General features: G+C 34.8%; 1 protein-coding gene across 44 annotated transcripts in view; it reads right to left on the bottom strand.

Moving 5' to 3' along the window:
* The window catches only part of NRXN1 (neurexin 1), a 1160645-nt gene that overhangs the window by 1134348 nt on the left and 14106 nt on the right, over positions 1-12191 (bottom strand). Inside the window, exon 3 of one of the 44 annotated variants that reach the window (XR_013526621.1) lies at positions 9974-10122. The exons of the other annotated variants lie outside the window; for them this stretch is intronic. The gene's annotated coding sequence lies outside the window, so the exon portion shown is untranslated. The remainder of the gene's footprint in view (positions 1-9973; positions 10123-12191) is intronic. 44 annotated transcript variants of the gene reach the window in all.

Here is a 12191-nt window from a genome sequence, read left to right as displayed (position 1 = left end):
ATGCAAATGTATTATTTTTAAAGGAGGGGAATGCCCATTACTGAGAGACCACTTCTCCATCTAGAGGAGCATTTTCTTGTGCCAAGATTACTGGAAAGTTTGAAATAGAAAGAAAAGTGTTCTTAGTAAGCACTGACAGAGACCAAAGGGAAGTCCTAAGAAATATTAATTTTAGACTATAGTGAAACTTAATGAATGAACCTTACCCCATAAGATGGAACATCCGGGATAGTCAGTATAATATGCATGCCTACCTGTATCTAGCTACTTTTAAAAGGAGTCAAATTTTTATTGTGATTTTTTTGTTTGCTTGTTTCTGCAACTCTTGATTTCCTCTGCTTACACTTTTAACTGGATCTTATGATCTATATCTTTCTCTGGATATTCCTTCGATACTTTTCCCTCTTTTATTCCTTATCTTCTTTATTTCAAGTTGACAATTACTTTACCTTTATCTGATTATGCAGTTATATGCCTACTCTTACTTCCCAAGAAAAGATATACTCATTTTTAATAGTTAAATGCCTCTTACTTCCCAAGAAAAAAATTGTATGCTTTTAAATTTATTTTTTAATTGACATATAATTGTAAATACTTATGAGATATATATATATCTATATATATATACTGATATTTCTATATGTCTAATGTACAGTGATGAGCTCAGTGTAATCAGCAAATCCATCAGCTCAAACTTTATCATTTGTTTGTGCTAGGAATATTCAATATTAGACTTAGAAAGGCTATCCTTCAGAAATGAAAAAGAAATAAAATATTTAACAAATAAGCAAGGAAGAAGGGCATTCATCACCACTAGAATGGCCTTGCAAGAAATGTTTAAGAAAGACTCACATAGGTAAGTAAAAAGACAATAACTACCAACATGAAAACATGCAAATCTATAAAACTCACTGGTAGTGTATACAAAAAGGAGAAAGAAAAAGGAATAAAATCTTATCATGACAGAGAACCACCCAATTGCCAAAATAAAACAATCAGTAAAATGACAGCTATAAGTCTCAACCTATCAGCAGAAACCTTAAATCTAAATGGATTTAATTCCCCATTGAAAAGATACAGACTGGCTAAGTGGATTTTTAAAAAAAAGACCTAAATATATGCTGCCTATTAAGAAACTCATGTTATGTGTAAAGACATACGTAGTCTGAAAGTGAAGGGAAGGCAAAAGATATTTCCAGCAAAGATAAGCCAAAGGCAAGCAGGGGTAGTCATAGTTACATCAGACAAAATAGACTTTAAGTCAAAATCTGTAAAAAGAGACAAATCTACATTTTTTTCTTGGATTTTTCAGTATGATGGAAGCTAGCAGTCTTCAAAACATGTATAAATCTATTGCCAGTCATTGACATTTCTTGTAAAAACCTTCGTCACTCTCTCATTTGGGTCCACAGCTATTTATTTCCCATTTTCTTTCCATCTAAGAACTATCACTATAGCAACTATAGTCATATAATAACCACGTGTTACTCTGTATTTTTCTAACTATACCACATACTCAAAAGATAAGTTCCTTGCCCCTTAATATAACTTATAAGACTTACAAAGCTAAGTTTCCAGCCTGTATTTAACCACTTTTCACCATCTTTCCTCTGTGCACTACAAATTCGAAGCTATTTTAGTTCTTCAAATGAGTGTCTACTTGCATGCTCTATCCTCTCCTCCCTCTGTTCCCTTACCTCTACTATTCATATTCAAGTCTCACCTTAGCTGTCTCATCCTCTGGCAAGCCTCTTCTACCTCCCAAATCTGAGTTGCTTGTGCCCTATCAATACTGTTGATCACTCTGTATTGTGGGTGACCTTCTAAATGTCTGTATTCACTCATAAATGATAAACGCCAATAGAGCAGTGACCTGCCTATCTCATCACAAATATAACACCAGTGCCTAAGCTCAGTGACTTTACATATTACTTTAAATTCATGAATGTTTAAATATTTTTCTCTAGTGCATCCAGTACCACTTTAGATACTGTAAGGAACTATAACTCTTGGTCTCTTTTTATTTCAAAATTCCATTTTGTAATAGATTACTTTGTTTTGATATACAATTGGACATATTTTTCAGATAATTATCAGAAGATAAATGAACATTTTCTTAACTATTTCTGAAATACAGAAAGGGAATTTAAATCAAAAATTATTGTCCAAAGAAATATTGATACAATATTTATTTGGAAATCTAAAAGGGTTAAAAATATGTGTGCACTACGACAATTTCTAAATTATTTACAGAATTTTTGCAATACAATATGGAAACTACGTACATATTTTCTTTGTGACTTACTTAGGAAAACAATATTACCATAAGTTACCTGGAAATGTTACGGGTTTAGGAAAAGTGTGCATAATAAATACATAACCATTATACACATAAAAATATACTTTTACCTTGTTTTTTTGTGTTTTATATATTATTTTTCTACTTTTAAATAAAGTAGATTTGAGAAATTATTGATTGGATGATTTTTTATAAAGGATAATAGAGTAAGATTGGTTAAATATTTTTAAGGGATGTATTTTTACATGAATGTTTATTAAACTGAGTAAATCCTGAGATAAAATATTATCACCAAAGATACTTAGCTAAAATGTCGACAAATACACTGAGTAATAGTCTGCAGATAACAGTAAAGAATTATCTGTAATGTTCCCTTCATTTCAAAAGTTTTCATCTTAGGTATATTGTTTGAATATTTTATTATTTAAAAAGAAGCCAAAGTATGGTGAAAAAGTCATAAAGTGCTATAATCCTAAGAGAGAAAATAACAGTGGAAAGAAAAATGACTCTTGCACAGAGTAGAAGAAAAATAAACCAGAAGCACACAAATAATCAGATACAGAAAGTAATAGAAAACAGTAAAACATTAAACCTGTTTTGCATGCTTATATTTGCCTACAGGCTTCCTATCTGGAAACTACATCTAGAGGTTGTTCTTTGGTCACTGCTGGCAATATATCATTTGGTTGGGAAATACATTCACACACAAATAAAAGAGATCAGGTGTAAAGAAAAATACAAAAGTCAAATCAATTAAAACCAAGCAGAATTTCAAATCAAACAAATAAGTGAGTCAGAGAGTAGCTCAAATGCTATTATACTATCTAAAAAGAGGGGGTTCACTTTTGATCCTTTGTGTATATGGCTCCATAGGGCCTCCCTGAGCTATTTTGAAGCTGTGAGTGGTGATGGTGAAGGCAGATGGGAAAGCCTGGCGTGTGGGGACAAATAAAGCCTGGGTTCAAATTTTCTCCTTGCTGTTTAGATTTTTCTAGGAATTCGTTTTCCTAAATAAGAAATTATAAATTTGGTTTATAATTTTGATAATTAAAGAAGGTAGTAATCACAAAATTGATAATTGCAGCATATGGCATACAATCAGTACATATCAGTTCCTTTTCCCTCTTGCCCATTATTATCTACACAGGGCACCTTGGAAAGGTATGTATTAATTTTACTTCTTATAATATATAATTTTATTTGCATATAAAATATACCCAGATGCTAAAAGCATCAAAATAATAATTTCCTAACTAAAACATTTTAACTCTTTATAACTATATATAAGTGAAAATTTGTAATTTATAAATCATATAGCCATAAAAGTTTTGCTTTATAAAACTTATATACTTCTATTTTTTTATAGACTGCTTTTAATTTTTTGGAAATAGTAGGCTTATTTGCTAGGACAAATCACATTTTTAGTTTAGTTTTAGGCAATTTTTTCTTAAACTGGAAAAATCTGAGACATACAGTAAATGAAACCAAAACTTGAGCTGTTTATAGTCAACGAAATCAAAACATAGCTAATTGGTGGAAAGGCTAAAATAGGAACCCAGCAATGTATTATTCCACTAAATATCTTTAGCTTCCATTTAAATCATGAGTTGGCATATAACATGGATGGTCTGAATAAATTTTTGTTACTTAACTCCAATATTTCCCTGACTAATTTTAAGAAGCTGATCCAGAAGAGGAAGATCTGAGTAGGGAGTTATGTCCAATGGCAAAATTTAATTGTTTATATACTTATTTATGTATAAATTTCATCTCCATGCAGCATTTTCTATAGACATTCATTGGTAAAGCACCTGAATTTTATGTGTAGTTGGCTCCAACATGCTACATTTTGAAGAAAAGGTAAAATAATCATTTTGGGTTAGATATGAAAAACTTTATGCAACAAATGCATATTTGGAAACTGCAAAATGAGCATGTAAATCAATTTGTATCCATCAATCAATGAATATAGATGAGCTATTTTCAAAATATAGGCATTCTAGTGTAGCATAAGATAACGGGACAAAAGGAGCGGGAAGGAGGCGAATTGCTCTGCTTAGTCATCCATTTGCAATGGAAAATTGCATTGTCAGGTTCCATTATGCCTTCACAAATTCAGACAAATTAAAGAGTCTACTAAGTAATTGTTGATAACATATATGTGTATGAAGTAAAGCAGGAAAGTGGTCAGTCATTTGGAACTTCTCAGATGTTTCTAGGATTTTCATTAGGGAAAGGAGGCATTGAAAGAATGATAATATTCCTTACTATGAAACTAATTTGAGACACAACACTGACCTACTCAGCCATATCTCTTACATGGTAACAGAGATGGGTGACAACAGGAAAAAATGTAAATAAAACATTAACACAAATCACGCTGCTGAGACAAAACATTATATCTGGTTCTGGACCTTGCATCTTGTTGGGACCCCTTCATTACCATGAAAATTATTCAGTCTGATGAATGTGTTCAAATAAAAAATTATCCTTAGAATAATATAAGCTTTAAATAGTATAACAATATAATTCCCTCCTTTACATGTGTGTTCAGAATATATTCTACAAGGTTAGTGCAGTATTCCGTCCTAACAATATGAACATTCTATTAATGTTTAAGACAAAATGTTCAACCTAGGATAACAAATTCTTGGAAAGTCATATAACTGGTCTCACATTCTAAAATGGTCTATTGGTTTGACATTCGAAAAATCTCAAAATCTCTCAAGACGGAGAGTCGCCAATTTCCTTTGATAATCTCCTCTAGTACTTGCAAATATTTACCCTGTGACAATTTAAATAGATTTTTTTCTTTATCCTCTTTACTTAAAACAGTGAAACACCTGGTCTTTACAGGTTATGTGCCTTTTTATACATAAATAGGTAATATAAACAATTCTATTTTGCATAAATATATGTGTATTTACATGTATTTACATTTGCTAAACATATTAACAAATTTTCATACCAGCTTACAAAAGTATACCTCATTCATGTTATATTGTCAGTCATTGTACATAGTTCTACCATAATATAATGAATTTCATGTTAATGCTTGGATTGACTCCAGTTATTTGTTTTCACTATTACAGACAACATGCAATGAGTACCAGTGCTAATATATTCGTGAGACTTGTTCAGGCATTTCTGTTTAAAACAAAAGTTCCTAGAGGTGAAACTGGTATGTTAAAGGATATACCCGTTTACATATTCATAGTTACTGTTAAATTGTCTCTCAAAAGAACTGTAATAACAAACACTCCATCCAAAGATGTGCAAGAGCATGAGCGCCTATGTTGCCACATCTTTCTGCCAGCATTAGATATGATGGTATGATGGTCTTTTTTGATTTATTCGTTTGTTTGGTCTTGCTTTGCCACCCAAGCTGAAGGGCAGGGGCGCAATCGTAACTCACTCGAACCTCCAACTCTCAGCCTCAAGCAATCTACCTCAGCCTCCCAAATAGCTGGAACTACAGGTATATGCCACCACTTCTGGCTAATTTTTTTTTAACTCATATCTCATTTTTTGCCCGGGCTGGTCTCAAACAATTCTCTAACTTGAACCTCCCAAAGTGCTGAGATTATAGGAATGAGCCACCCTGACCAGCCTGATAGTGGTTTTTAATATTCTCAACCAGCTAGACAAGAAATAATATACTTCATTTTAATTTACATTTCTTTACTTATTCTTGAGGTCAAGCCTTTTTATATATATTTACTGGCTATTTGATATTCTCTTTTAAGAAATTGCCTATTTGTTTTGTTTGATCATTACCAACAATATTTTCTTCTTATATCTTGCAGTGAGACTCAGTAACGTTGACGGAACTCCTGCAGACTTTGTTAGCTCTCACATATGTAAAAGGTGTCAGTGCTCCCCTGAGGACTTAGGATCAAGTGAAGAAATCAGAGGGGATGGTAAATTACTATAATAAAATGCATTCAGTGTAAGAATAAGGGTCTACGCGAAGCCCTCATTGACTCTGCTGGAGAACCAGGGTTGAGCAGAAGAGGGGATCAGGGACAATTTCACAGAGAAAGAGACCACATAGGCAGGTCTTAAGTGAGGCATGAAATTTCACTCAGTAGAGACTGAATGGAAAGCATTAGGTCCAGGGTGAAGAGCACTACTAAGAACTCCCAAGACATGTAGACACAATTATTATTCAGAATATAAATAATGACTGGCTTAGATCACAAGGTTCCTGTTGAGAGACAATGGTAAGAAATGAGTCTGGATAAGGAAATCAATTTATATACAAGCACTTGCCTGCTTTTCTTGAGAACTTGTATTTTACCTTTTAGTCAAATGAGAAGTATTACTTTTAAAGGATCACTTCAGTAGTAGAGAGAATGGCTTTGAATGGGGGCAAGAGGAGCAATGCTTGGAATTGGGAAAGTGGTGAGTAGACTACAGCAGCAATCCTGATGCGGGAGTACGAGACCCTAAAATAGCATAGTATCAATAGAATCAGGTGAACTTGGTCACAGAAAGCATGTGATTAGTCCTTTCATCTTTCTACGACTAGAAGCACTGGAAATTCATTTCTGTGATAACATTTACTGTATTGTAATAAAAATCATTCGTGTTGTCTACCAGCCTACCCCACTAAAATGTGACACTTTCCAACTCTTATACCTGTACTTGACCAAAACATTGTTTCACCAAAAAATAAAGTTTCAGGTTTCTTCACTTTCCTGAGTTCACATTTTATGCTGAAACAAACTCAATATTTGTTAACCTAAAGCTTTTCTTAAAGCCTAGACTCTATAACCTTCTAATGGCTTTACTGTAAACTGTTTTATTTTGATATGGAAGAATCCAGTGATTAGAATAATTTGAAATGATGGTGACTCAATTAAGAGTGTGAAGCAATCCATTAACTGTACTTTGTGAAAGGATCCATATGCTTTTCACTCTTTTAGGTATACCATTGGACTTGCATTTTCAAAAAGTAAACCTGCTAATTTTTGCTGCCACTGAGGTTACTGACAACATCACCAATGGCATACATGTGTACCCCATTACAGATCTTCATACACTGTAATCAATAGTGAGTTTTATTCACATTTTGATGCCTAAATTGTTTAGACTTGTATTTAGGTTTCAAGCCCTTTATTTGTGCTGTCAAACGTTTGGTCCTCAGGGCTGGAGAGCACAGAGGTAAATACTGCCTAAGAGCTAATATCTCATCTCCTCCTGTGTGATGGCTTCTTAACATGTAGTTTAGCAATTATGAATGGAGAAAAAAGAGGGGTCAAAGATGAGGCTAGATTTCTGGTTGGGTAACTGTTTTTTCTGGGAAACCAAAAGCACGACAGAGTACAAAAAAACAAGTCACTTTGTGAGTACTTTAATTTTTTCTCTGGTTTTTGTTTTCTTTGGTTTTAACCCAAAACTATTTTTCTGCCCTCTAATCTCATGCTTCTCAGAGAACAATTCATACCAGTACTCCCAAAGACCCTTTCACCCAAAGCGGTATTTCACAGAGCAAGAACAACGACACGGGATGTAAACGGATTAGGATGTAAGAGACACCACTCGAATGTGCTGCAGTTAGGTGGCAGGGCAGGAACATCACATCTGGTGGAGGTAGAGTCAGTATGGGGAGGATACCCTGGAGATGGCAAAGCAAACCAGAGGAAGTGCAAGGTGAGTCTGTGATACAGGCAGCAGCTGCAACTCGAGCTCAACCACATTGAAGGAAACATGAAACTGGGGCAATCCACTGTGTAAAGAGGACAAGGGCAGCTGGCTCAGGGCAAACATGAGCATGTGGGTGGAGAGCCTGCTCAGAGTGTATTCCAGGGACACCAACGTGCAACAACAGCAAGTTAAGGCACCGAGGGAAGTAATTCATGGGCCAAGTGTTCTGTAACAGTTGGTGACATATTTTATGCAATGTATCTGTGAATTATAACTTCAGACACTCTTGAAATAGAGGTGGGTTTTTTTTTGGCAGAAATTGGGTTTTTTAGGGGGAGGGGAGGGTATTTGTTCTGGGCTGTTTCCAACTCAGAACCTGGGAGATCTGCATGTTAAAAGGCTTTCAGAAAAGTCCAATTATTTACATATATTTCAAATGTTACTTGGTCCAGGCCACTGACCAGAAAAGGAGAAACCTTAAGCAATGTAAAACTAGCAGTTGTCTATTTAAGCCACTAAGGATCTCTAGTTTTACAGATTCGCCCACCACTTCTGCTGACCTGTTCTCACATTTATACTAGAATTACAAGTGAATGCTGTTTTCTCTTTCCTTAGGCCTAAACCAACACATTATTTCAAATCCATTTCTATTGTTTAGTCCTCTGTGGACCAGACTACCACTGCCAGTTTTCCTTAGTCCAAATTATTTTTTCTGTTTTTCAGCTCGTATTTTTCTGGCCTACTTTTCCTGCTTACAAATGCAATGCTATCAAGACTTTTCCTTTTATACAATTCTGGACTGCCTGATCTGCAGACACTACTGAGACACATTTTTTAAGCCATGAGATAACAACAAAACCTACCAAGAATTTTATGAAGTTTTTGTCCATGCAATTTCCAAGGTGTAATGGGAAATTAGCAAGTCAGACAAAAGGCAAGAGGGAAGGTGAGTGGGGAACAGTGGAAGTACAGTGATGCTACTGCCGTGATGAACAGACCAGGATGATTATAATACATTTTTGGAACTAGCCGTTGGAAGAGCATTAGCCAGCTGATGTGACAGTGGGTAAAATAAACAGAGCAGTGGACAATTAGAGAAAGAAACCTGAATGTCAGGCCAGTTGCAAAGAAAGAGGATCTGGAACGTTTTTAGCTCAGTGAAAACACCACTCTTTTCTCTTAAGCAGATAAAGATAATTGAAGAGGATGCCATACACATGGATTTTATTTCCACTGAAGATATAACAAGAAAAAATTAATTTATGTCATCAGAGAAAGGATTTTCATTAAATTTAAGGAAGAAATTCCACTCAAAGTTGTTTAACAGTTAAGAGGAATTTTGAAAAAGAGAAAAAATATGACATTGCATTAGCTTATACAGGTATCTTTTTAACACAGGACAGACTATCCTATGTGAAAGGGTGGAGAGGATATACAGTTAGTTAATTTATTAATAAAAAGGAAGGAATTACAGGTGAACGGTCTGGTGTCAGGAGTTACACAGTTACGATTAAAATTCAGGTTTGCAAATTTCTTGTGTGTGAATTGGTAAAATTTTAAAAAATCTTTCTGGGTCTTAATATTCTCATCTATCAAATGAGAAAAACAGCACCTACTTTATAAGGTTGTAGAGTTGACCAAATGAATTAATACGTGCAAAGAGTTTAAAATAGTGCCTGACACACTGTGACGGCCATTTAAGATTTTGCTATTGTTGTTAAGTTTGTTAATTGGCAGGAAAAATTTCAATGATATGCTGCCAGAAATTAGAGGTAGAGACAAAGAATGATCATAATATCTGTAGGTTAATTGTGGACAATTATGTATTTATTCTTGTCTTTTCCTTCCTATTTCCTTCTTTGGCTTAAGCCCAGGGCTAGAAGTCAAGCAATGTATGTTCCTGTTCTGTCTTCCACAATCCAGATGTGTGATTTTTCAAATTTTAAGCCAACAGTTCTCAATGTCCTCATTGTTTCAAATTCTGTTACTTCTTCTCTCTGTCTGTCTCTGTGTCTCTCAAGTTACCTTAATCTCGAATATTCTTTTTCTCTCCCACCACCGTTTCTTCTATCTCCTGTTCCTCTCTTCTGGTCTTCTGTCTCATTTTCAAATTATCAAACAGTTCAAGCTTCCCAGCTTCCCTGAGGCTTGAGCATCTTTCCACTCTCTGCCTCCTGTGGGCAGAAGACACAAAGAATTGTGTATCTGGCCCCAATTCAAATTGTTATTTTCTCTGTTTAGGATACAAATAAGGATTGTGTCCAGGATGGATAATGTCTTGGGTCAGGAGAAGGAAAGTGCCCATCATTCTTATTTCCAACAACTCTGGGAACGTGTGCAGCTCCCAGCTAACAGCTGGAGAGGAGCACATTCCCAGAAAAAGATTATTTAATTCCTGAAGCTCTACCTATATCTGCACTTTTGTGAAGGAAATCAATATAGAGAGTTGTAGAATAAACAACTGATAAACTTCAAGTGAAAAAGAAAAGTCTTTAAATGTCATTTGAAGTCAAAAATACATTGTGATAGAAGAAAGACATTTTAATCCAACCATTTCTAATTTAAATAAAAGTTGAATAGGATAGAGGAAGGGAAAAATCAATGTCTAATATATTATAAAATACATATAAAGATATAAACTGAAAACTGGAGCATGTTTTGAAACTTACAAGTTATCATTTGAAAATTTACTTTAAATTTCATATGGAACCATGAAAGAGCCCATATAGCCAAGACAATCCTAAGTAAAAAGAACAAAGCTACCCATGTCATGCTACCTGACTTCAAACTACACTACAAGGCTACAGTAACAAAAGCAGCATGGTACTGGTACCAAAACAGTTATATAGACCCATGAAACAGAACAGAAGTCTCAGAAATAATGCCACACATCTACAACCATCTGATCTTTGACAAAAACAAGCAATGGGGAAAGGATTCCTTATGTAATCTATGCTGATGGGAAAACTGGCTAGCCATATGCAGAAAACTGAAACTGGACACCTTCCTTACACCTTATAAAAAAATTAACTCAAGATGAATCAAAGACTTAAACATAATACCTAAAACCATAAAAACCCTAGAGGAAAACCTTGGCAATGCAATTCAAGATGCAGGCATGGGCAAAGACTTCATGAATAAAACACCAAAAGCAAAGACAACAAAAGCCAAAATTGACAAATGGGATCTAATTAAACTAAAGAGCTTCTGCACTATCATCAGAGCAAACAGGCAAACTATAGAATGGGAGAAAATTTTTGCAATCTATCTATTTGACAAAGGGCTAATATCCATAATCTATAAGGAACTTTGCAGGGACATGGATGAAGCTGGAAATCATCATTCTCAGCAAACTAACACAGGGACAGAAAACCAAACACTACATGTTCTCACTCATAAGTGGGAGTTGAATAATGAAAACACATGGACACAGGGAGGGAAACATCACACACCTGGGCCTGTAGAGGGGTGGAGGGCAAGCAGAGGGATAGCATTAGGAGAAATAGCAAACTTAGATAACAGGTTGATGGGTATAGCAGACCACCATGGCATGTGTATACCTATGTAACAAACCTGTACATTCTGCACATGTATCCCAGAATAAAATGTAATTAAAAAATAAATATCAAAAGCAAACATTTGTATCAGTTCCCTAACTTTTCTGATAAAACAGGTTTCTTGGATGCTTTTTTTAAATTATTATTTTAAGAGATAGGGTCTTGCTTAGTTGCCCAAGTGGAAGTGCAGTGGCTCAGGAGTTCCTAGAACTCCTGGGATCAAGCAGTCTTCCCACCTTAGCCTCCTGAGTTGCTGGGACTACAGTTGTTGCCACCACACCTAATTTTTTTAAAAAATGTTTTTTGTAGATATGAGGTCTCTCTTTGTTGCCCTGGCTGGTCTGGTTCTCTTGGCCTCAAGTGACTCTCCTTCCTTGCACTCCCAAAGCATTGGGATTACTTTAGTTCATAGAAAGTCGGTCCAACTTTGTAAATCAACATTCATAGATGTATTCTCTTACACATTTCATTGTGCTTTTGAGTAGTGAAATACAATATATAATGTCCAATATTTATATTTTCAATTCAGTAAATTAAATATTTAATATTTCTAACATCATGTATAATCTTAAATAATTACAGTACTTGATGGAAAATAAATCAGTTTTTCACTAAAAAGCAGAGGTTGTAAAGTGGTATCTTCCATACAACAACTATAGTCACATGCTGCCACGCCAGCTATTTCC

The sequence above is a fragment of the Callithrix jacchus genome, chromosome 14, assembly GCF_049354715.1.
Source record: "Callithrix jacchus isolate 240 chromosome 14, calJac240_pri, whole genome shotgun sequence".
Taxonomy (NCBI): domain Eukaryota; kingdom Metazoa; phylum Chordata; class Mammalia; order Primates; family Cebidae; genus Callithrix; species Callithrix jacchus.
This window is presented reverse-complemented; position numbering and strand designations above follow the sequence as displayed.